At 44.7% G+C, this 25,039-nt stretch overlaps 1 protein-coding gene across 1 annotated transcript in view; it reads left to right on the top strand.

Moving 5' to 3' along the window:
* Positions 1-9,324, top strand: part of LOC116942856 (uncharacterized) — a 95,316-nt gene extending 85,992 nt beyond the window's left edge. Inside the window, exon 8 of the mRNA XM_032955236.2 lies at positions 5,329-9,324. The gene's annotated coding sequence lies outside the window, so the exon portion shown is untranslated. The remainder of the gene's footprint in view (positions 1-5,328) is intronic.
* Positions 9,325-25,039: the final 15,715 nt, after the last annotated feature.

Raw genomic sequence — 25,039 nt, 5'->3', positions numbered from 1 at the left:
AAACACGAGGGGTGGAGGAGCGCCGGTGTAGGTGGCGAGCGGTGGGCCGTGGGAAAAAGGCGGTAATGGAGGCCGCGTTGACGACGCGCCTGGGATCCCAGCTCGCTGGGCACGAGGGTCAGAGTGAGCCAGGCCCGGTCAGGCTTCCCGTCGCTCACGGCAGGTGATGGGGCTTAGCTTCACCGCACGGGGCCACCGGCTTCCACGGGGTCACGGGGGTCGAGTGGGCTGGGTGGGGGAGGGGAGGGGTGGCAGTGGCGGGTGGTGGCAGGAGCAGGTGGAGAAGGCCAATGCCACGACTCCCAGAGCGCATGAAAGTTGAAGGCGCAGGAGGAGTAGCAGAGGGAGGAGAAGGGTGAGGACATGGGGAGGACAGCAGTATGGGGCTGGAGGGATGGCGCACAGCAGATGGGCGATGCTGGGAGCTGGGGAACGTCGCAGGGTGAAGCACAATACGATGGCTGTGGAGTTTGTATGTATGTATGTTGAACTTATTTCGCACCGTGCTTAGTTTAGACTGTGCTAGTCAAAGGTGCGGGGGAAGGACAACAAACTAAACACAAAACGCAGTTGTGCTTGCAGCATGGAATTTCTAAATCTGTGTGCGTGCCCTGAGAAATGTATGGAATCCTTGTGTGTTTTTTTGGGGTATACGTAACATATGCTCATATGATTTAAGTAACACTAACTTTTTCAGAGGTAGCAGTGATGTCCTGTGCCGTGAGCCTGCCGACAAAATTACGTCTGAGCTGGTGCTGGATCCCCCTCGTCACCAATCTGCACTGACCAAGTGGTCAAATGACCCCCATGCCCAACTGGGCATGGGAGACTTTCATCCAGCAGTGGATCGTCATCGGGCTGTACATTCATCATAAGATGTATTCTGTCAGACGATGTATTGGCCCCCTTTAAGTGTGACCAATACCACAGAGTGCTTCGCTTGGTGTTATTAGTTTATCGGTCAAAATGCCACGACTGCGTGCCACGGCAGCCTTCCGCCGTGGTGCTTGCCGTGCGCCTGTTTGTTGTGCACGCACGCCTATTATTATTATTATGGCAACCACGCATTGACGAGGAAAGTGGCGTCGAAAAAAAGTGACTGACATACGGACATTTGGGAACTGTCTTAGATTGTTGAGCTGTGCAACAACCTTGCCAAGACACTGGATTCACATTTTGGCCATGCAAATGTTTTAAACAGGCGTTAAGATGTTAAAACACCAAACTGAAACCTTTTACAAGAAATCATGCCTGCATTAACCACAATACTTGTGGTCAGAATGCAAACAAAAAACATACATTGATAATATATGCATTGTCCTTGAAACTGATTGGTCCATACCAGAGACGGCTTTCTTTCGTACGGCTTTTGGCGTCCTCTGATCTAACACCGTTTGATACGAGGCTCAAAAGAAAGCTGTCTCTGGTGCGGATCAATCACTTTAAAAGACAATCCATATATGATCAGAGTATGTTTTTTGTTTGCATTCTTGAGTGCAGCAAGTGCATTGGCTGAATTAGTAGTCTCAGCATGGTCACCAATGGCTACACACACACACATACACAAATGTGCACGTCAAATTGGAATGTTATTGGTGATCTCCAATCTCCAGCCAGTACAGGGCTGGCATGGTGTGAGTGTAGAATCATCGTAACCCTGATCTTTGTAGGGCACCACGATGAGAGCGTAGCACAAATTTAAATTTCATCAGTATCAGACTCCGGAGAATTCTTGACGGCAAGTGTAACCAATTCTGGTCTCTCACTTGAACCCTCTTTCATCCTGGCATTTACGATGAAGCCCCCCGCGCCTTTGTAGATTTTTCAGACGAGATCATATTCTCCTGCAGAACAGCCTTAATTATCAAAATACAGAGTCACAGGATCTCCCGACCGCCCCTCCTCAAGTCTCGAGCCCTCCTACTTTCCCACACCCGATATAGCTGAGGATGTGTGTCTTGTTTACACTTTACCAGTAAAAGCATAACACTGCCCTGCCACTTTTCTAGACAAAACAGCCGGTCGGCCTTGTAAAAGTGCGTGCATGACGGTTTGAAAGCCTCTCGGCGTAACCTCGCTTGACTAGAGCCCGCCTCGCACAGTACTGACAAATTCTTTGTCCATCTCCCGCACGCGCGCGCACACACACACACAAAATAACCCATCGCACAGTCTCTTTTGACTGCCAGGTTAGTTGGTTGTATTGATCAAGGTGGGCAGCACACTGCTGCAACTGATGCGCAAGTGTTTGGTGGAATCAGCACACACAGTTGAGCATCGTGACTTTAAAGTTGCTCCATCTGAGAATCCGCTTCAATAACCGGTGGCTGCCCACATACACAACCAGGATTTAAGCGTTGCCAGCATAGTGCTCTCGTATGCATAAGCCCCATGATCTACCAATCGTAATCCCGTGTTTTTACAAGTCTAGGCTGACTTGTTACAGACGGTAGGGGCATTTTATCTCCACCAGGTACAATTTTATCCACCTGCCGAACACTTAGACAGGGCATATTTAATACAAATCTAAAACTGATAGATTATGGCAACTAAGAAGTTCAATATATATACACACATGACATCATGCTATACATGGGAAAAGTGTGGATTGTATCTGTATACGCGCTGGAGGAATTCCGCCCCTACTGAACATCTGTGAAAGAGAGTTTCTTACATAGCTCATCGGATTCCTCCAGTCGGAATAAATATTCCAATTATGATTTGGGAGCCTTAGTTTAGAAGTTGGGTGAGAACTGTTAGTTGTGATGTCTGGACTATAATGGGGTTAAATATAAATTTTGAAATTGTTTAAAAAAATCATAAAATGTAATGGTGAAGAACAGTGAAACCGTGCGGTTAATGTACTGCGTTATGAACCCGGTGACCAAAGTTCACTTCTGGACCACGGCAAACATCAGTGGCGAGTGATATCTGAACCGGTCCTGGGCCCTCCTTCAACAAGCTGCATTTACCAGCATGGTGAAGTATGGTCCACCAATCCCAGTCACTGACACAAGGTGCAGGGAGGCGTTCATCCAGCAGTAGATTCGGCAGACCGTATCACATTTACGTTATGGTAATGAACACACCTGTAAGAGGTGCTCATTGAAAATGTGGTTTCATTTAATTCTGCGCCGTAGACAATTTATGGATTATTTTAGTTTGTTAAAACCAGAGAATAATTTTATTCTAGAGTTTGGTTTTAATCCATTGATGGTTGCATTTACAGCAAAAATCTTAACAGTAATCACAACATTTTGAAAAAAAAATGTATTTCCCATCCTTCGAAATGTTTTTACTTGCCATTCATAGAAGTGGTCATGGATAAATTATTAAGCGACAACATTTACTCTCAGGATACCCAAGCCCTGATTTTCCACAGATAAGGAGCAATTAAATGTGCCCCCAATTCTATCCTTTAGTGTATCAAAACAAGGAAAAGATGTGATATATATTGTTGTTGTTACCAGTGCTGGTGGAATGAATGGTTGCATTTGTAGGGCGATTGAACAGATTCCTCAAGTGTCTCTTTCCCCAGGGTAGCTATAAAAAAAGACCCGCGCCGCAAATATTTCGTGTGTTTAATGCGTGCAAGAGTTACGTCTCTGGCAGGCGGTGTAATTAGAACATTACTGGTAAGCACGTACGTACGGACATTCGAGGGCCAAACCTTTTTTGTTATCGTACACATTTTATATTTTTTTTACGAGAAATGTTCGTTTGCAATGAAACATTCACTACGGCGTGTGTTGTGTGTTATTTTACTCACGCTCCAGAGTGAAGTACTATAAATAAAACACGAGTAAGGGAAACCGGGCAGTAATACAGAGCCAATTTTACATACAGGAGCATTGGCATTCATTGCACTGTGGATAAAACTACTTTACACTTATGCTATGCCAAATTGTTATATTTATAAATGTCTTCGGGATTTCGAAATGCTTAATGAGATATTTATTTCACTTCAGCAGGAACATATCTATGTAATTGATTTATTTACAGTCTTTCTCAATACACTGCTGGATGAAGGCCCTTCCAATACCGTGTCTGTCACGGAGGTGACGTGTCCATACTTCACCACGCTAGTCAGTACGGTTTGATGGAGAGAGTTGGCCCAACCATGACTCAGATACCACTCACCACTGTTGTTGGCCATGGCCAGGAGTGAAACTCGGGTTACTGGGTTCATCTTGCGGCATGCTAACCGTCGCACCACCGCTCCATTACTGCTGTGTATGTTTCTCTTGGGAGACGAGGAACAGCTCAGGGGGGGCCAGGTGGCCCAGGAGTCAGAGGGTTCGAATTCATATTCTTGGGTCTTTCGGTAAAGTCACGTAAGATAGGTTCAAAGAAAATAACGGTCGCAACACAAGCAGTCGTCTTCAGGAAAAGGCGGGTTAGCTTCCGAGGCAAACTGTTTATAAAGGTTCGAATTCAGTTTCATAAAATAAAACCAGTTGATCGTCTCGGTCTGCCCCACCAATGGCTCTATCAAATGTTGACTATTTGCCTTAATTCCCGCAACAATGGGCATTCTCTGTGAGCCACGCATGTCAAAAAGTTCGCCCCCTAGTGTACGGATAAAATGAAGTCTCTCGAAGGGATCTCATTAAGTATGTATCGAGTTACTTTTTGCCTTTCGTTTGTTGTCCTTCCCCCGCACCTCCGATTAACACGATTGGATACGTACGGTGCGAAAGAAGTTCAACATACATGCACACATAAAGAAGCACGCAGTTCTATGAAACCTTCTGTGGGCAGTTTTGTAACATACAGGACATTATTCTGCTCTGCGTAAGTGCCACGTGATTTCATCACTCCATGTGGTCAAATTGAAGGCACAGTCTGAATAGTGGAGTTGGTTTGGTGGAGTTGGTATAGGTGGAGTTAGTGGAGTGTGAAGAGTTTCAAGTGTTGTGAGCGCATTGTTCTGTCAATGTAATGGTTGGCCATTGCATGAGGGTCAAGCAAGTTGCTTGCTTGTATATCTGTTTTCTCAGGTGGACAGTTGCACAAATGCACCCCAAGCGAAGTTTTTTTTCTTCCTTAAAGCTGATTTATTTAGGAAAAATTCAGGGACATTTTCTCTCGAGTCGTTTTGTGTTAACCAACCACAGGGGCCTCAAATCCCAGGGGCCTGTGTAAAAAGTCCCGAGCCTCAGCGAGGTTATCGCCTATATATATAATCGGCGTTTGTCTCTAAGAGTATATAAGACAGTGTGTGGGATCGCTGGTATCATCTCTCAGCACTGCAGGAATCTGTTCCTTTTGTCAACGCCTGATTTGCCACACGTTCACACCTGACCCTCCTCTCTATTCTCCCCACAGGACGCCCCCCTCTATGATGAACCCTTAACCCCAGGTTAACAGGAGACGGCCAGCGAGCATCTGGATAGCTGTTCAACGCCTCGCAGAGAGAGAGAGAGAGACATCGAGCCACCACGGTGATCGGAAAGCTGATGATGGTACCAAGGTGCCCTCATTCTTCAACTCTGATCGCCTCTTCCCTTGTGTGTCGTGTGACTGTGTGGTCGTATCGCGCATCGTGTGACTGTGTGGTTGTACAATGGGCTCCCTAGTGCGCGCATTTTTACATTGCCGTTGACTGCCGTGTGTTACCATCAATACAAAAAAAGATGGCTTTCAGAACAATACAGTATATATATTTTTAAAATTTCATTGTTGGAGGGTGTCTCGTCTAGGCAATAGTTTATAGGGTAAAATTTATATGAATTTACATACCAAGTGCTGATATAGGAACCAGTAAAATATTTTTTATCGGGTCAAGAGCTAATTAGGAACATAAAATATGTTCCTAATAAAATTGTAATCCTATGCACATGTATATTAAAGGCTGAACATCACTAACATAGACGCGTGCTCACAATAACAGTATATTCAGCACAGGTGTTTTCCCATGTTAAACTGTGCAGTGTTTATTTTAAATTAATACCCTCTTATAAAAAAATGTAAATCATCCAACTCGCAGGTTAATGGCATCTTGTTGCACTGCGCATTATCGAGCAGCCACGTTTTAAAACACTAAATGGCATATATATGAGTATACATCTCATTGTCAGAATATAGTGTGCAGATCTATATACAATAACACACAATTGAAATCAACTTAACGTCAATATAATCATAGATAAATGACCCAAAGTTATTTTTATAATACAGCCATCGCAGGTGTAAATTACTTAAAGGGGCCAGAAGCAACTCATATAACCATTTCGTACGTGATGGTCCCGTGTATACCAATGCTCATCCTACATGTGCGACATTGATATTCGATGAAATTATTAAAACAAGCCGCCACAAATAACCCATCACAACAAATCGGGACACTGCGGCCTCTTCATTTGATCACCAAAACGAGAACGTTTTGACTGCGGCCGAGGAGATGCTATCCATCGCAAAAACGAAAACTCTCACCCCACCGTTGCGAGAGGGTTGGAAACGGAGCTCTTTCCGCGACCTCTTTACCTCATTCAACTCGCTCCGCCTGCTCCCTTCAATGGGTGTTGTGCCCACTCGAGCTGGCCGATGGCTACGATGGGGAAACGTGATACTGGCGATGGATTTGCTCAGAGTCAGAATGTTTCTCTGGTTAAATTAAAGGCCGCATGAGTATTCACGTTTCAAGCCATCGCGTGTTGCTCCTGATTAGGTTTTTTTTTCGTGGCGAACTAACAAAGTGAGGTTCAGTTAATACGTAAAATATGTACGAGTGTATGTGTGGATGTATGTGTAAATATACTGTATATGACACAGTATTCATGTACTGTATGTGTTTTTTTTAATATGCTTATTGGAAAAGTGCAGTTTTATTTTGATAAGGGTTAAGCAAACGATACAGTTAGTCAGTCAGTAGGTCGCATGCAGTGGGGTTAAGTTTGGGTGCTCCCAAAACTTCCAAGATGCCTGGCTAGCAGAGAAGAGTAGGCCAAATTTCCCTCCTTAGGTGTTATCTGGAACTTCTTATAGTGGAGGACCTTCTGCTAGCAGCGGCGTAAGCAAGAAAGTGCAGGGCTGCACCTTATACGTCTTAGAATATGAAAAGAACATCATTATACATCTCAGGAATGATTACGGTCATGATCAAGTGAGACATGAGTGGATCAAATATATGTGGTCTTGAAACTGTGCATATAGCAGTCAATTATGGTTAACATATGCAAATAGCGTATATCATTGCTGCTAAATAAATTTAACAAAATGCGAGTACATACATAATAACCAACACATTCAACATTGTTTTGAAATCTCTACTGGTCACACGTTTTCAAATAAACGCTTTTTTGTGAACTTAACTTTCACGCATAATCGAGCTGAAAAACGCATCATTTGTTATCAGCAACGGCAACTGGGGAAAATTAATATATCTTAAATATATATTAAAATAAAGTGTAAGAATTACGTATGTGAATAAAAAATACAGCTATGTTGGATGACATTCAACTAACTCTGTGTTGTGTGGCCCCTGGTGTTTATGATGATGCCACAATATGAACCCAGTACAAACCTCAGTGTCAAGACTCTTGAGGAGAGAACTGCATTGGGATGCATGGCCAATTCTGTTTTGGTGACTTTGTGGTATGTGGGAGGAGACTGGAATACCCGGAGAACACCCATACGTAAGAGTGCTAACACACCCAAACTCTGCACAGATTGATTCAACAATCCATTGGTAGACTGCGATCTCCTGGCCTCCCCACAGGCCGTGCCTACAACATCTGGCAAGCCCCCGTGGTCACCCATTCAAGTTGTAACCAGGCGCAATTTGCTTAGCTTCTGAACTCTGATTTGTTTGGGCACATTGAGGGTCATTTTTATCACGGGTATGTCTATGGCAGTGCATCAGAGGCCCCCTCTGGGTGGCTATAATAAAACCCCTGCTGTGTGGCGGTGGGACATTGGTGGACCATTGAATCAGTCGGCTCCCTTTCCAGTCACCTTGATTGTTTCCACCTCCAAAAGCAGGATTGTCCAATACTTTACCTCGATATATAGATAGAGTCCTTTCTAAAATACGGACCAATGTAACGTGAACACGCGGTTCTCCTTTGAGAACCGCGTGAAGTGCTTGATTCTACGGTTCGTCATAACGATCAGTTTGAAGCTCTTATATTTTCTGGGTAAAGTTCAGACCGATGCAATGTAAGTTAAACATGGCTATTTTTCTTTTCCAAATGCATTCTTTAATATAGTTATGTGTATATATGTGGCAAAGTCAAGGGTCGTGATCGGGCCGAAAGGGCTTTCTATATTCTTGGAAGAACAATTTAAGATGAAAAGAATGTTTATAGTAAATGTCTACTGAAGTGTGTGCTTAAAGAGGGTCTATAAGTATGCTTGAGGACAGGTTAACTTTAAACTGTCTTGACTTCCCCAACCTCTCTTGAGTACAGACTGGCTCCACTTTCATTTCCATCAGTGGGTATTTGAGCTACATTATCATTGGCTGGTTGTGGCAGGGGGTGTGTTGCGCAGTGGTTAGAGAACTGCAATGTGAACCCAGAAATCTGAGTTCAATTCTCAGTTACAGTTAAAAATTAGTGGCAAGTGACATCTGAATCAACTCGACCATCACCAACCCACGATGACCAGCGTGTTAAAGTATGGTCAAATAACCCCTTTTGATGGATATGGCATGGGGAAGCATTCACCCAGCAGCTGATTGATAATGGGCTGTAAATTATTGTCGATACATTTTGGTTGTGGTTTTCACCGTGTTAACCAGTCTTCAAACAAGGCCCCAAAAATGCTGTAACTTGCTTAATGTTGACGTGAATATCCCATGGATTCAATTACTTTGTGTCATGTGAAAAAAAACCTGATGTAACACAACTTGCTTTATGATCATTCAATCTAAAAGTGTTAGTCGGGGTATAACGATTCATCGATTGATTTAAATTCTTAAGCACGAGATAAGTGGATTCGTACATTCGCTTGTGGTCAGATTCAATGTTTGCCATGAGTAGGGTTGTTCACGTGACCCCTCTAGACGCTAGAGGTCCTCACATTCACCACGCCGTTAAACTAAATAATTGAGTCTTGAATTGAACCGTGGGTGGATCGTTACACGCCCCAGGCCTCACATTAAAAAAGTTGATTTATTTCATTTTACAAAGTGGAGTTGTTTTTGTTTACTGGAAATGTGTAAAAGTGCTTAAGTATGCCGCTTAATCGTGGGGCAAATATTGTCGGCTAGCGTTTTGTGTATTGTTTAATGTCCGAATATTGTTTCAATTTATGACCGTGAAAAGGCTTCGATATAAATGTATTCGTTTTCTTTACATAAATGTCAACAAGTAAAATAGACCGTTGCCTTCATGTGTTAACTGTTTAAAACGGAAAACAGTGATTCCTAAGTTGTCGCCTTTCATTCTTTACCCAAATTCCCCAAAAACCCCGTAAGATTTTTTTTTAATCACGGAATTCATAGTCATTAGCAACAAAAACGTATTTGTAAATTAAATTATGGTTCAGTGCTTTCTAATAATTTACATTTATATTCTTGGTTCTTTCGGTAAAGTCGCGTAGAAGGGAAACAATAAAATAATCATCATCAGGTGTGAAAACCACAGCAAGAAAATGTTGTTGCTGTGGTTTTCACACCTGATGATGATTGCTTGTGTTGCAGTCGAAACGTCGCGATAATTTTATTGTTTTATATTTTTATTATTTTATTGTTTCCCTTCTACGTGACTTTACCGAAAGAACCAAGAATATGAATCCCTGCAGTCACGAAAACTTTCAATCAAAATTTACATTTAGTTGTAAGGCGCCTTCCACTAATGTCTCAAGGTGGCTTGTAAGAATCAAGGAAAGGTGAAGAGAGAAGGAGAAGCTAAGTAGAATAAATGAACATATGAAGATGTGTTTTAGACGAGACTTAAAATAATCCACATTATCGGATAAATTAATTAGCAGCGGGAGGGAATTCCACAACCGAGGCGCAGACAGAGCAAATGCCCGCTCACCCCAAGAACAGCTTAGCCTTCCTTTTGGCGAATTAGTTAACCTGTTAACAATATTAACATTTTGAGCATGACGATGTATTTTGCAAAGTGCTATAAGTGGAACGATATTTTACAACATATTGAGAGATGTCTTGACAAACTTTATTTTTTTCCCATCACAATGAATGCTTAGTGACTGCTTCACAGTTCGTCAACGCATTGCATTTTTGCGAGTCATTAAGAGCAGTATCGACCACTTTTATTCGACGCCCAGATGTATGCAATGTCCATTAAAAACGTGCCAGACGTGTTCAGTGCTAACAGCCTACTGTTGTTAATGCAGTATATTCACAATTGACAGTTTTCAATAGCAAATTCACTCCCCCGTCGTCTTGTTAGGAAAGTTATATTGTGTATGTTTTCCTTTCCCCAATTTTCCATTTAAGACTCATAAACGCCACCAATGGTTTTGTTTGTTTTAAGATATAATAATTGCATAGAAATGTAGCCATTTGTTCAAATCATACATATTAGATGTATTAATCGGTTGAAACAACATGGTAAATTTTTATCATGGGACCTTTTTGCCAGTATCAAAGTATGAAAATAAGAAGAGGTTTTACCCTTTCTGGCAATAAAACAGGTGTCAAGATGTTCAAACACCATTTAGATACCCTTTGCAAGGAATTAAGTCTGCACTAATCACACACAGTACTTGGGGTGAACATACAAACAAACATGCTCTAATATCAAATCTGGCTGTGACCTGATGATGCCAGTTGTAATTACTGGCGAAACGTCGTACTCGAATTGTAAATGTTGTGGGTTTACTCTCCAACACACTGGTGCGCTGTACTAGTAATGATTTGTCATGTTTTGTTTGCGTGACAAACCTTACTATATGGCTGTGCCGAGTGGTGGCGGGTTTAACGGTGGTTTTTATTCATGCTATCAAACCCAAAAAAAAACCTAGATTATGGATGCTCTAATAATATATGCATTATCTTTTAAACTGCTTGGTCTACACCAGACAGGATTTTACTAAAAAAAAACACTTTCACCCGTGCAACTAATTGTTTTGTCACATTATCAAAGTGTCAGTCTTTGAAGCACAAGTCACGTCCATGGCGAAAACCAGTTTGCGATCTGGCTGGGTGGAGCTTAGCTGCTATCACGACACTCCACACGCACAGCCCAGGGCAAGCCACCGTTTTTTAAAGCAATTCTTATATCACGTCTCCATGCATTAGGCTTGCATACGTGTGTGTGTGTGTTTGGCGTAATAGGCTTATAATTTAATTGTGGCAACAACCTGCGATTGGTTTCTAGACATTATGTACACAGTAGCAATTGGTGTGGGAATATCTTTTTTTTATCCATTACGCACAACGCCAGTGTTAGTTTGTATTTTGAATATGACCCGAGCCTTTATGTGGATCAGATAAGCATAAAACAAATGCCTGGCGTGATTTGTTGCCATTGGCGAGACAAAGGCGGCTGTCGTGCAGCTAATCACATTGCTCACGTGTGTGCTGTGCCAGGCTTAATAGGTGCCCGCTATGAGCATTTGTCTCACCGTCATATGCAGGCCAAGCGGTGATATTTGTCTTTGGCCATAACGCTTCTACACCAGGCTCATGACAAAAAAAACCGTAACACTCTGAGCTAAGATCGGTTGATCTGTTTCTGTGTGTGTGTGTGTGTGCATGTTTGCGTGCATGCATGTGCACGAACGCACACGCAACATATTTCAGTAACGACACGTGTCTTTTGCTGACAGGAATCTAGCAACGTGCAATTTATTTTAGTCGCCTCCACCGCCACTTTGCCAACGAGGGACAATTGCCGACGTTGCCACGTTCACTCTTTCGTTGACGTGGAATTCACGGACTGGTCACATTTTTGTTGTAACCTGGCGAGCAACACAGATGACTATGATTACGTGAATTCCACATCAGATTATGATTGCAACATCAAATCCAACATTGTTTGTATTTTGTTGACATGGAGAAGGCAAATATTGTGTAAGTAGAGAGTTGGGGGGAGGAACCGTTGGGGGGGGGGGGCAACGCCCTCCCAAACTGGGCACCTTTATACATTTATTTTCAATAGTTTACAATTAAGATTAACAATACATTAATTATATGAACCAGAAATTCCTAATGTGAGGGGACATAGCGAACCCCTGCCCGTCTTTGGTATAGATCAAGAGGAAAATGTTCAAGCATTGTCTTTTTAAAAAAATCCCATAAAACAAAATCTCAGTTGAGCCAATATGTCACAGAGTCATCGTATATTGACCGTTACCAACATTAAGCGATCTTGGGCGGAACACGTTGCGAGAAGGGGTTGATGTCCGGTGGTCGAGACTGACGGCTGAGTGGCGGCAAAAGTAGTGGACACGCATGAGATGACCTCCTCCCCCCCCTGCGGAGATAGAAACGATGAAGTCATCTCGTGTCCAAGATGATGGGACGTTGCATCGCAGGACCGTGAGAGGTTGCAAGGGCTTTGGAGAGGCCTTCATCCAGCGGTTAATAGATCAAGGCTGATGATGTCAACGAAGGAATCTGTGAAATAATAGAAACACATATATATACGAATCTAGGAAGTTGTACTTTGATTTATTACTACTGCGTGGATACGGGGGTCCCCTTGCCTTCACGTGCACACGCGAAAGAAGTTCCAACATCCATAACCACAAACCGTGGCTCTGCCAAACCTCCCAACGCCTCTAAAGACGCGCGGCACGACGAGGTGCTTAGCTGGGCCGGCGACGGGAGCTGGTGACGTGAACCGCGTCGCTGCAAGGAATGGACGCACTGAATCGACCGTGCCCGCTACGAATAAAGATCGATCAAGTGCGAGAAAAGCTTCAATTTCCCCAACCGAAGCCACCAAACATCTGGGGACATCGTCGAGCGAGAAGAGGTGGGGGGGGGTGTTATTTTTTTTTATTCCTCCGTATGTCGTCATCCCAGGCAAGGGCCGCCGTTGTTGCTCGACTCGTCGAGCAGGTTTCGGGTGGTTACTTGCCTTCATTAATCATGGAAACCGTCCGAAACTTGCTCGACGTCAAGTAACCACACCGACGCGCGGCGGCCAACCGCAAGCTTAGGCAGGGCTCAACGGCGAAGTGCGCGCCGCCTCGCCGCATGGCATCTGAACCACCACCACCACCCTCCACCACCCTCCCCCCCCCCCTGAACCACCGCCGCTCCTCGTCTCCAACAAAGCCAACTTGTCGCCACCACCACCACCAAGGTAAAAAGCCACCACCACCACCTCCCCAACCACCCAACAGCTAACGTTTGGGCTCAATGTGCCGCACGCACGCTCATTTTAATCTGCCGCGTTGGGCATTTGTCTCGGCGTGTCCTTTTAATGTTTCGTTGAATGTTCCTACCCAAATTCTGCGGGTGGTTGTTTGTGGTAGGGTCATCTGGAGGCCCAGTCGAGGATGCTTTCGAGTTTTACAAATGACCTGTTTGCTAGATTTGAAGTTGAAAAGAAAGTGTTTTAATTTGTTTGAAAAACTGAGGGTTATTTTGGTATGTTGAACTTCTTTCGCACCGTACGTCGCCAACAGTGCTAATCGGAGGTGCGGGGGAAGGACAACAAACTAAACACAACATTTCTCGGGGAAATAAGACCTTTGCAAAGTACGAGTCACAGCTGTTGACTTTTAAGGAGTTTGCCTTTTGCTCAGGGTCATTAAATGTGTAACTGCCATTTTAAAACCCGTACGATTTGTTGATTTAATGCTGAGCTGTTTATTTTAGTTTTGGCTCATTGCAGCCGGCATCTTTCACGAATAAAGATTAAGGGAAATTACTTACGAGAAAGAATGCAATAAAAGGACACAATAAACACAGCTGTCCTCAGTTTGAAGTACCAGACAAAATACTCTTAATGGAAATTGAGTGGTAATACATGCTAATGTCCCTCTTTATTTTCCCAGGTGTTAATCATTTCACAATAACCAGACTACACACACGTGGAGTGAGATTATAATAAACAGGGCAAAGGGTGTGTAATATTTTAAAGGCACGTCAGGAATATTTTCATACAAAGTAGGGAACGTCTAAAGCAGAGCGAGTAGAGCAAAAATGTAAATAACAATTAGGGTAGGACTCGGGGAAAGCCGCGCCTATTTTTGGTTGCGGTCCGAGAGTGCCTGTCAAATGTAAATTGAGGAGATCTCCCTCAACACCACGAGCAATGAAAAAAAAACTATTTGACGATCAGGTCAGCGTTGTGTGCAACCGAATTCGTGACAGCTGTCTCCGCGGTGCTTTCAACGTCTCGGCAAACAGGAGCGCGATCACTCTCCCATGCCGTCCTCCAACCTGTAACGTCAGCATCGGGATTATCCTTGCGCGTTTTTTTTCCTCCCCTGCCCTTTTGCGGGGTGCTCAGTCTTGGCATTTGAGGGCCATTACATTAAATGGCAACGTTCCTGCCTTAAGCTCAGCTGCGGTAAATATGCTTGGGATCTGCACACGATGTTTCAATTTTACTTGAATCGTGAAAATAAATAATGTAACATTGATTAAATCAGGCGCTAAACGCGGGTGTAAAGTTGTCAGATTTCAAATTACCCTGGGGTGTTTGCAGCAGCCTGTTTTTTTGGGAGTTTTCACGGAAGGCAGACAGACGCAGTCGCAGAATTTGCCAGAGGCAGACAACTTTCTTGTCAGCATTGCTCATCCCAGACAGTCTCTTCTGGGAAAGGAATGCCTTAAGCTTTGGCACCCAATAATTTAATTGTCAATGTGTTTTTCTTCTTCCCATCAGCCCAGGCAGCAGTGCCGCCTAGGACTTTGTTTAAAAATGAAGTTACCACAATGACGGCACGGAATTTTGTGCGGAAGGCCAATGTGTTTTCGCTGGTTTCAAGTTTCCGCTTTTTTTTCTGCCTGTAGGTATCTGATGTTTTACAGGCGGACTCGTGCTTTTCAAGAGGTGGTGAAACGAGTGTGTGGATGGCAGATGATTTAAACGCTATCCACAACCCTTGTCTGTAGCCGTAATTCTAATCCACGATTTGTATCCACAATGTCTGCGTTTTGCCTTTTGACATGGGCAAACATCTGCTCAAGTTGTTAAATCTTCGTCTACTTTTTTATTTTAAATCATTTTGGCATTGTACATGTATAGATAATCTTGAAAGCTTCATGGGTGTGAGAATTTTTCAAAAGTTTAGAAAATGTTCTCTGAAGCATATCTGAAAGAACTTTGTAATATATTGCAAAGTCTCTCTTATATAAAGGCAGGTAATTTCAGTAACATACAGACACAGTACTCGTCAAAAGTGAATTACGTGTCTCTAAGAAAATGCCACTGTATAATAACTATGAACACACAGATTAAGTAACGATTTTTTCCATGACGGCAATTCGACTCACAACAAAGCATAACATGAACTATAAAGTACCTGACACATTGAGTCATCTGATGCCACATTTGGATTCGGCACCCTTTGTCTGAAATGTTACAGATGCAAAGATTACTACACCAAGGTTGGAAACTAACACGTTCAACGTTTGTGAGATGGAACGGTATCCATCCCACTGGGATTTTTGCACACAGCGTTGGTGTACGGTGCTATTTCAGGAATATTTTTATGTTTTTTCCTGGATTTTCTGGTTGCACAGTCACATAATCACTTTAAGATGTTTTCTTGTTCATGTTTTTGTTTGTTGAGGTTGCACCGGATTCAAGAGCCGAATGGCTCACAGGGCTATACCAAATAAATGAACTATGGAACTATGGTATCGCTGTGGGCCTCTTTCGCATCATTCCCGATTCACAGTGCATCCAGCGGGGTGAAGTATGACCCCGACACTGCGTAGGGAGGAGGCAAGGCGTGGGATTGACACGCATCAGGGAGTCCAGAGATGACTGTCAAAGTTTCTCCATATCGGCCACGAGGTGGCGCTGTGACGTTACCAATTGTTATTTCAGGACCCTGGTCAGTAACAAAACTCTGGTTACGAAGTGCTTCATTCTGCTCATGCTCATCAGCGAGGAAGTTACGATGCTGTTTGCCCCTTGCGAGCTGTGTCCTGTACCTCGGAGATTCTCCAGATGTAATAACTAAATGTTCGCAATAAACTATCAATTCATAAGGCATTGTTTGTTTATCTCGTGTTTCCCAGTGTGATTATGATTGTTATGTTGATGACACGTATTAAATTCCATAATGGAGGATGACGATGAAATTACGTGATAATGATGATGTTGGCGATGAAGGTGATGATGATTATGATTAATTAATTACATGATATATGAAACCATTAATTGCGTAATAAATTACGTGACGGGTGGGGCGTTACAGTGAAGATGATGAGAGCCTTGACAGAGCAGATCATACATATGAAATCAGAGGATGAGAGAATAGATTTCATTTGCATTACAACTTCCACGATGGCAGCCTTGAGGCGACGATGATGATGATGAAATAATAACTACATCACAAATATCAGAAACTACTCCGTGCATCTGTACGCATCGTGCAGCCTACAGCCGCTGCACCAAACTGCGGCTTGTCGGGCTGACCCAACATGTCGATTGCGCACCGAAAAAAGTATACAACTGTCTGCCAAATCTCTCGCCACCGTCTCGAAGGACAGTAATTTGGTGTCTCCTTCATTCGTCGCTCGCCTTTCGGCTCCCGCAGCCCGTGGCCCGCTCGGGGGGATTAGAGAGAGAGCTCAGTGTCGCTATCCCAGCCAGAGCCTGTGCGCTACTCTGTCAGTGTGTCGGGGGCCAGCGTGCGACTGACAAGCACCGGATGTCAACGCTGGCTCGTTCCGTGGCATGTGGGGGTGTGGGTGCCCGAAAACTGCGCACTGTTAAATTTAACTGCATAGCTGCCGCGAGCGAAAGAGAGAGGCGAGAAGGCGCGTGAGGAGGGGAGGATGTACGTGGGGCAGGGGAGGAGAGTGGATGGATGGTTGGGGCAGATGATGATTGGAACACCACTTAATTTGGGAGAGAGTTCGAGTAGCTCCGATTAGCATTGTTGGTTATGTACGATGCGAAAGATGTTCAACATACATATATACATGGGGGGGGGGGGGGGTGGGTTCAAGATTGATACAGTGGAAATGAATTACTATGCAAGATGGTTCATTATTGGTTTATTTTTTAGTTAGGTGGTTTAAAAAACACGTGTTCCGTAATCCCTCCTCTACCCGACACAGTCAAGTTATAAAAGTGTCACGTGAACGGAATGTGCCAAATATATATATCACTCGACATCTGAGCTCTTGAGAACAATCTGCTGATGCTGGATGTAATCTCAAGCGAAACGTCGAACCCATTTAAATATCTCGAGATTACTCGCGAATTTGCTTCATGTGACTTTCATTAATTGACCGTTGCGGGTCGAGGAGGGTTTGTGACACATTGTTTTGACACACGCTAAGCAAAAATAAGCAAATTATGAATCATATTTGTCGTGAAAACCTGTACGTATATAAAAAAAAAAATAATACACAGGTTATAGGTATAAGCAACGTCTTCTTCCTATATTTGTCTCTCCGTGTAAACAATAACCGTAAAACAATAACAGTATTGTTTAAACAACACGCATCCGTCCCCCACTGAATAACCTCGGCAGCCATTGATTCAGCACAAGCAAACTCCTGAACCGGTTTCGTCATAGCGCCTGATGAGCAGTGAGGCTCTCTTCAACAAATAGGGCGCACGTCCAGATGTAGTGGACAGGTGTGACGTGCCCAGCGTCTGAACATTCATCGATTGAAATGGATCCGTGCGCTCGCGATGCAGCCACGCCCTCGTCTGAATTATATGCCGAATACATTTACGTTAACGGAGCAAACAAAACTGTAGGAACGACTCAGACCGATAATTAATCGATAAACCCGAGACTGCAAACATAGCGATCAAATAAATCGTTTGCATTGCATAACCTTCATTCGAACACGTGACCATGAAACGTGACATTAATCGAATCGCTGGGAGGGCTGCTTGATACTTGCTTATAAGCATGTACAATATCGTTGAACAATCATTCTAATGATTGTTCAATCTAATTGCTTGGGATGTTGGACAGTGTTGTTCAGAGAATGTCTGCGCTCGGTTGTAAATCGGAACACCCAGAGAAAACGCCACACGTGGAAGATGTTAACGTTCAAAAGATATACAGCAATGTATCGTTCAAGGGGCCCTGCCTTTGTTGGGCTATTTATTCGCTTCGTGAAAGCGCGTTCACGCGAGAAGTTTTGTTTCATATTACATTAGAAATGGTATATTTGAAACGCTGTATTTAAAAAAAAAAAAGTTTTCTGGCTGGATTCCTGCTCGGATTCCTGCCTGGATTCTTCGCTGGCGCGCCGTCAAGTGCGCGCGTGCGGCGGTGGTGACGTCACCGCGCACACCTGCGTGATGACGTCGCCCGTCACGCCGCATCGCTGAGCTGGGTCGGTGCGTGCTGACGTTATGGCTCCCAGCCCCTCCTCCCCGGCCGTGCGTCCAGCGGCACGTGCGCTGGAGGAGAGAGATCGAGAGAGCGAGGGCGAGGAGGAGAGGGAGGGGAATGGAGAGGAGAGGGGCAGCGAGGGAGTAAAACGACGAGAGATAGAGAGCACAACGGAAGGAACAGAGCGAGGGAAAGCGACAAGCAGGTGGCAGGGAGGATGAAGGAGAGGCGAGAGAGATTGAGACGGGAAATGGAGAGGTGGAAATGCGGAGAGCGAAGACGAGAGGTTAGAGCGGGAGACTTCTGACTTTTTAAGCAACTTTTATTGCCGCCAGCAGCAACAGTACTGGGGCGATTCCGATACGAAATACACAAAGTCACCAGCAAACAAATAACAAATAGTATAAATCCGCGCACAGCACAAAACACTATAAATCCGCGCACAGCACAAAATATAAGCCACGTGGTGGTCATCGCGCGCGTCACGGCGACGAGCGAGCGCTTTAGAAGGTGAACACGAGGGTGCCGTCCACGCTGGTACAGAGAGGGGCTTTTCGTTCGAGGAAGACGCGCTGCACATCACCGGCATGTGTGTGGTACGTGGCGTGCTCCAGCCGGAGCCGCACATTGAGCAGGCCCCTGAACACTGTTAGCACAGAGCAGCGAGGGAGAAACAGGGATAGAGATGCGGGGCAGGGAAGTGGGTGGGATACAGTGGGGGGAGGTGAAGAGGAGAGGGAGAAGAGGGGACATAGACACGGACACGGCGAGACATTGAGATACATTGGGATACAAAGTGAAGAAAAGACCAGAGAAAAGCGAAAATGGACAAATCTCTTATACAAAGTTAACAGTTTCGCTGGCTGGCTGAGAGCGATGGACGGTCAACTCCCAAAGGACGTGCGGGTGGCGAGTTTATTGCTCAAATAGCTATGCGACCTATTTGCTCTACTGCCTCATACAAGCACCGCCGATTCCTGATTGTTCGGCACCACGTCAGCAAAACCAACTGTGGAGAATGGGGTGGGTGGGTGGGTTGGTTAGCGAAAGGCGAGTGCCAAAGCAAAAAAAAACACGGAGCGTGTGGAGCGATAGGAATTGATAGGGGAGGGGGTGACAGGAGAAAGGGGAGACGAGGAGAGGAGAGAGAGAGAGAGGTTACGTTGGGGTTCAGAGGAAAAGAGGTGGCGAAACCTTTCAATCGCTCCCGGCACCGTTTACATCGCGGTCCTGTAAACCAGGTGATGATGAGCGAATATGATGACAAGAGACGTAAAGAAATGTCGCGCAGAGAAACGCCCGCAAAGCTTCCCGGCCCTACGATCAACAACAGCACCGTCATCACGAAGTGTGTGGTTGAAATACAACGTCCTCTGCAAGCGCAACGCGTGTGGATTGTCATTCGCCGCTGGACGAGGGCCTCTCCGCGGTCTGCGGGTCCCGTGAGAATTTTTTTCGAGGCAACGCCTTCACCACGCTCGCTCCAAGCGCGGGTTTGTTGAAGGCGGGGAGCGGATAGCTGTGGGAGCATAGAAGTGTAGCGTAGCACCGTAACGGATTGTTTCTGCACTGTCCCGCAGGGGACACTTCGGACTGAAGGAGAATGAAATTCGGCCACGGATATTTGCGCAAAAGGAAAATTTTCCTATCGCGCTTTAACATACTTGACTCTTTGGTTCTTTCGGTAAAGTCACGTAGGTATAATATAAAATAAATTATATCAATAAATTAAATCGTTATTTAATTCGTGATTTAATTTATTTTATTTTATACCTACGTGACTTTACCGAAACAACCAAAGAGTATGGATCCCTGCAGTCACGAAAACTTCAAATCTAGAATTTTTTGGTAACTGCGACTCGCACAGCCCCAGGAATTCCCCAAAGGAGAGATAAAAACAGGCGCAGGAATGTCGATTTCAGGTGGGTGGGTGGGTTGTGCTCTCCAAGCGGGCTGTTAAAGCTCCAGCAAGAGCATCAATGAGGGCTGTCGTGAGAGCTCCGATCAGCAAAACCCAGGCCACTCCGTTGCCACGCTGACAGCTAAACAATGCGCCTGCACGCAGCGCTCGCTACCGCCCGGTGTATCGCGCACGCAACGGATTAATCGGCCGGCCCCGCGAAATTCTATCGGGTATTAAGAAACAACGGGGCCTTGGGTGGCTCAGGGTGCTCAATGTACCGTGTCGGGGTGTTTGGGCTGACACCTTGACGGCTGTGCACGGGGCGTTAAAACGCTTCGCTCACTCCCTGCAATTGAACTTGGAGATAATTTATTGTGGGTGCACTTTTTTGGCAGTTGTTGCTCGGCGAAGTTTGATGGTCATAACTGGGTCACCGCTCCCCAAAGAAAGGGCTTCTCAAAAACAAAACAATGCCCGCTGCTTCACCTTGATTTTTTTTTGTCCGGTGGCGCTCAGCTATGCGGGAGTCCGAATGCGGGGCGACAAGGTGCAACGTCCCCCAACACCATGCGGAGGAAGAAGCAGCCGCGCCCGTGGCAAAAGAGGCAGCCTTAGAATGCAGTCGTTGTATATCGGCGTGAGTCCCACGAACCAGAAGTTTTACGATCGTTTGGCCGCCCCCTAGGTGCTGCATCTGAATGCGAGATACACGTGTCTCTCGGTTTATCTAGATACACGTGTCTCTCGGTTTATCTAGATACACGTGTCTCTCGGTTTATTCGCACTCGTAGAAACACGTGTGTGGATGTATGGGAGGAATGTAGTTGGCACGTTGTGCAGCTTTGTTCTCGGTGACCTAGGTTCAATTCCTAACCACGACTAGCATCAGTGGTGAGTGATATTTGAACACATTTTGTACCAACGACTCCCTCCTCTTTCCACATATGAGTGAGCGATATTTAGTATAACGATGTTCTAAAAGGGCTAGCGAGCGACAATTTGTATAACTGTAATCGAGACTTCAGCTCTATAAACGGACATCCAAATTATTGGATTCTGGGCCCCCCACATTTGTCAGCTGAAAATTGATTCGTTTCACCAATACGCCAGCGGAGCCTACAAAACGCATTGCTTTAGTTTAATGCTTGAAAGTTGACGATCCCATCACTGAGCGAGTTATTAACGTCCCATGGAGAGCGATGCGAGCGCAGATAGAAAGCGGGGCAAAGTTACCAGGTCACACACACGCGCACTACGCAATGAGGCCAAGTTTGATGCCAATCAACGGCTAATCTCAGTGGCGAGTGACATCTGATCTGGTCCTTGCAGAAACCCCTCCTTTCCACATCCCCTCCTGGTGGTCATCCATCAAATTACTAACCTGGCTCCAGCTCTGCTTAGCTTTTGAGATCTGATGAGATCGGGCGCATTGAGGGGGATTTGGTCACAATGCTTTATCTGACCATGAGATCCAAAGTCTCGCACACAAACGCGAGCACGCAAATGCAAACACTCGCGGAGTTCAGCAATAAATATCTGTCCAATAATTCCTTGCTGGACCGATTACGAACATCACTTCGGAAGGAGACTCGCAGACGTTCGCAGGAGGAGGAGGAGGATGCTTTGCTGGGACGAGCGAGTAGACATTGATGAATTTCAAAAGCTCCATCTTTGGCCGCAGAAGTTGATGTCTCCAACCGTTCACAATTCATCACCTGGACATAATAAATAAATAAAATCGCCTCGTGTAAAGCCACTAAAGCCAACTCGCATATCGCTTTAGCTGGGACTAACCGCCCCCCCCCAGCCCCCCTGTACACCAAACAGAGGCCACAGGTTGCGCGCAAACCTCCGCCAGACACAACGCGTTATTGCAACGCCTTATCTAGCAAGCAGTTAAAGCGTGTCTGTCACGCAATGCAACGAGAGGGGAGGGGGGTTCATGCGTGATGGACACTGATAACCCCGTGCAAGTACAGATCCCTATCGCACCGATTCATGCCCTTGTGATTTTGGTCTCGTATTGAGAGGTTATCGGAGATTGTCATTGCGAAGGACCGCGCGGACTGCACAGGTTTGCGGACACCATGAAAGCACAATTGCGCTTCTTGCTGGACTGTGGTTACAAAGAATATTAAGTGGGAGAAGCGTTGCCACGGTGGTTAGAAGTTTTGCGCCAACACCCCTGCCAACATTCATTCACAGCAGCATTCATTCACAGCTTCAATAGAGCAGATTGTTGTTAACTAAATGCTGCATGGTGGCACATTTACTCAATCGTAAGTACATATTTAAACTACACTCCGAACTGCACTCAGTAACTAATCAAGAGAACCAACACCATTAATGTATATGTAACCTGACGATTAAATTGTAAAAACAATATGGTTAAATAATCGTACTGAGCAATACCGTCATAAAAAGCAATACATCCGAACCATTTTATAGTTAAGTACCTTGAACCTATTTTAAATGTTTAAAATAATGTTTAAAATAATTAACACTTTAAGACATTTAAAAAATCCAGGGAAGTCCGTTGAAATGAATCTCTTTGAAAATATTTGCCAATAATGAACATATTCAAAGTATCCAGACCCAAATTACAAATACTGTTAGCGCAAATGAACCGTGACGATGAGGTGGCGATAATTTTGCAGCTGATGATGTCATGGCGGGTATCTTAAGAGCAGAGACAGCTGGGGAAGCCCACTCGATTTACAAGTAGGGTTACCTGAAGAATCCGATTAAGCTTTTTCAGCGAAACGTCGCGCGTATGTTGAAGTTAAATTCAGCCATTAGAAGTTTTTGGCCACACCGTGAGGAGAAGCTTTATTGGTCGGAACTTTATGAATGCTTTGTATTTGCCACGTATGCATTGCATCTTTGTAAACGCGACAATGTCGCGTGTTGGAGAGTGAATGACAATAATTTTGGTATAAACCCAAAAACAATCATGAATGCTTATGGAATGTTACCAAATGTGTTTTCATTTGCATTGCGTGAGTCTGTAGAATTAAAAAAAAAACATTACCAAAATATGTTGGTCGTGGGTTCATGTCAGTTTTATATATATAGTGCGATTAGTCATTATGTGTTCTGCCGATGGGATTGTGTACATTCCAAGACCCTCATATAGTAACTAGGTCAGTTAATGTGATGTTTGACGGCGCCAGACTAAGTTCACGCACTCAGATTCGTTTGCCGCATGGAGCACGTTCGGCTACGTACGGTGCGAAAGAAGTCCAACATACATCATACGATGATGATGATGATGATAACGATAGTGTCCGTAGTGATGAACATTAGAAGAATGTTTCTGTAGAGTTTAAAGTCACGATGAAGATGGCGTTGAAGATTCTTGACAATAATAAAGATAAGAATTGGTAGTGATAGGCACAAGTATGATTGAGATGACGATAATTCTTGGCATAATGATGATGAATAGGAACATTATTTTCGAGTGGTGGTGACCGTCAACAAAAATTAGTTATGAAACGATGTTTGCGATGACATGTTATTGAGTTTAGGATGATGATGATGATGATCTTGACTTCAAGCTTTCGTTACTGCAGGAATTCATACTCTTTGGGTCTTTCGGTAAAGTCACGTAGATAGAAAAATAAGAAATAAAAATCACGACGTTTCGATCGCAACACAAGCAATCGTCTTCAGGTGAAAAAATACAGCAGGCGAACTGCTGAGGCAGAATACATTGTTTTGTATTATTTTTCTATCTACGTGACTTTACCGAAAGACCCAAAAAGTATGATTATGATGATTAATAATATTTAGACATCTTGTATGTTGGAGACGTAAATGTCTCGAACAGCACTGCTATATTGCTGCTAACAAATACAAGCTTTGCAAACACGAAGCCAGGGAGAGAGAGAGAGAGAGTTACGCGTCTGGCTCTAACTAATCTTCCTGGCTGACATTTAGTGCAGAAAATAATCGTGCGCTACCCCTTTCAGAAGAAAAGAACAAGTCCCACGGGATGCCCTATTTATAAAATAATTTGAGCTCCTCAAGTACGACGTTGACACAGATTGCACCAGCGTAGTCCCAGCGCAAGCTTATAAACGCTATATATTACTGTGATTCCACATTCCAGTGGAATATTATACATGTTATGTTTGAAATCTAATATGGGGTGTTTTATAAGCGATGTGCGTGTGTGTGTGTGTTACGTGGATGCCAAGGTGCAGCGGATAGCGCGCTCTGCTACGAACCCGGCGACCCGAGTTCGATTCGCCGCTTACACCCAATACCAGTGACGATTATCTGAACCGGTCTTGGGTCTCCCGTAGCGCCACTCAGCCCCAAATGAGTACCGGGCGTGGTGCATAAACATCGCCATTCGGGAGACGAAGGCGTTTGGGCGAGGTTCTGGCCACCCAATCCCTCGTGTGCCGTGCCAGCCTTCGTAGGTGCTCGCTAACAGCACTTACCTGAACAATCTGTTGAGGCTATCTTTGTCTTTGCGGATGCACGGCAGTTACTTGCGTAGGTGTCAATGCTTCTCATTACAACCTTTGTGCTGCAGAAGGGTGCATTGTTTTGCTTTTGAGTGTCCAGGTAATGCTCGACTGCGGGTCATTTAAAAACTCCGCTTACATATGCCGAACATTTCATTTCAATTGCCCACGGGTCCCAGCTGACTTCATTGGCACGGCTGTGTAGGCACGCGCACGCTAACGATATTGAACGCCGCACGAATGAAAT

Source organism: Petromyzon marinus, chromosome 16 (assembly GCF_048934315.1).
Source record: "Petromyzon marinus isolate PM22_M1 ecotype Great Lakes invasive population chromosome 16, UKy_Petmar_22M1.pri1.0, whole genome shotgun sequence".
Classification (NCBI taxonomy): domain Eukaryota; kingdom Metazoa; phylum Chordata; class Hyperoartia; order Petromyzontiformes; family Petromyzontidae; genus Petromyzon; species Petromyzon marinus.
The sequence above is the reverse complement of the archived record's forward strand: the minus strand, read 5'-3'. Positions and strand labels throughout refer to the sequence as shown.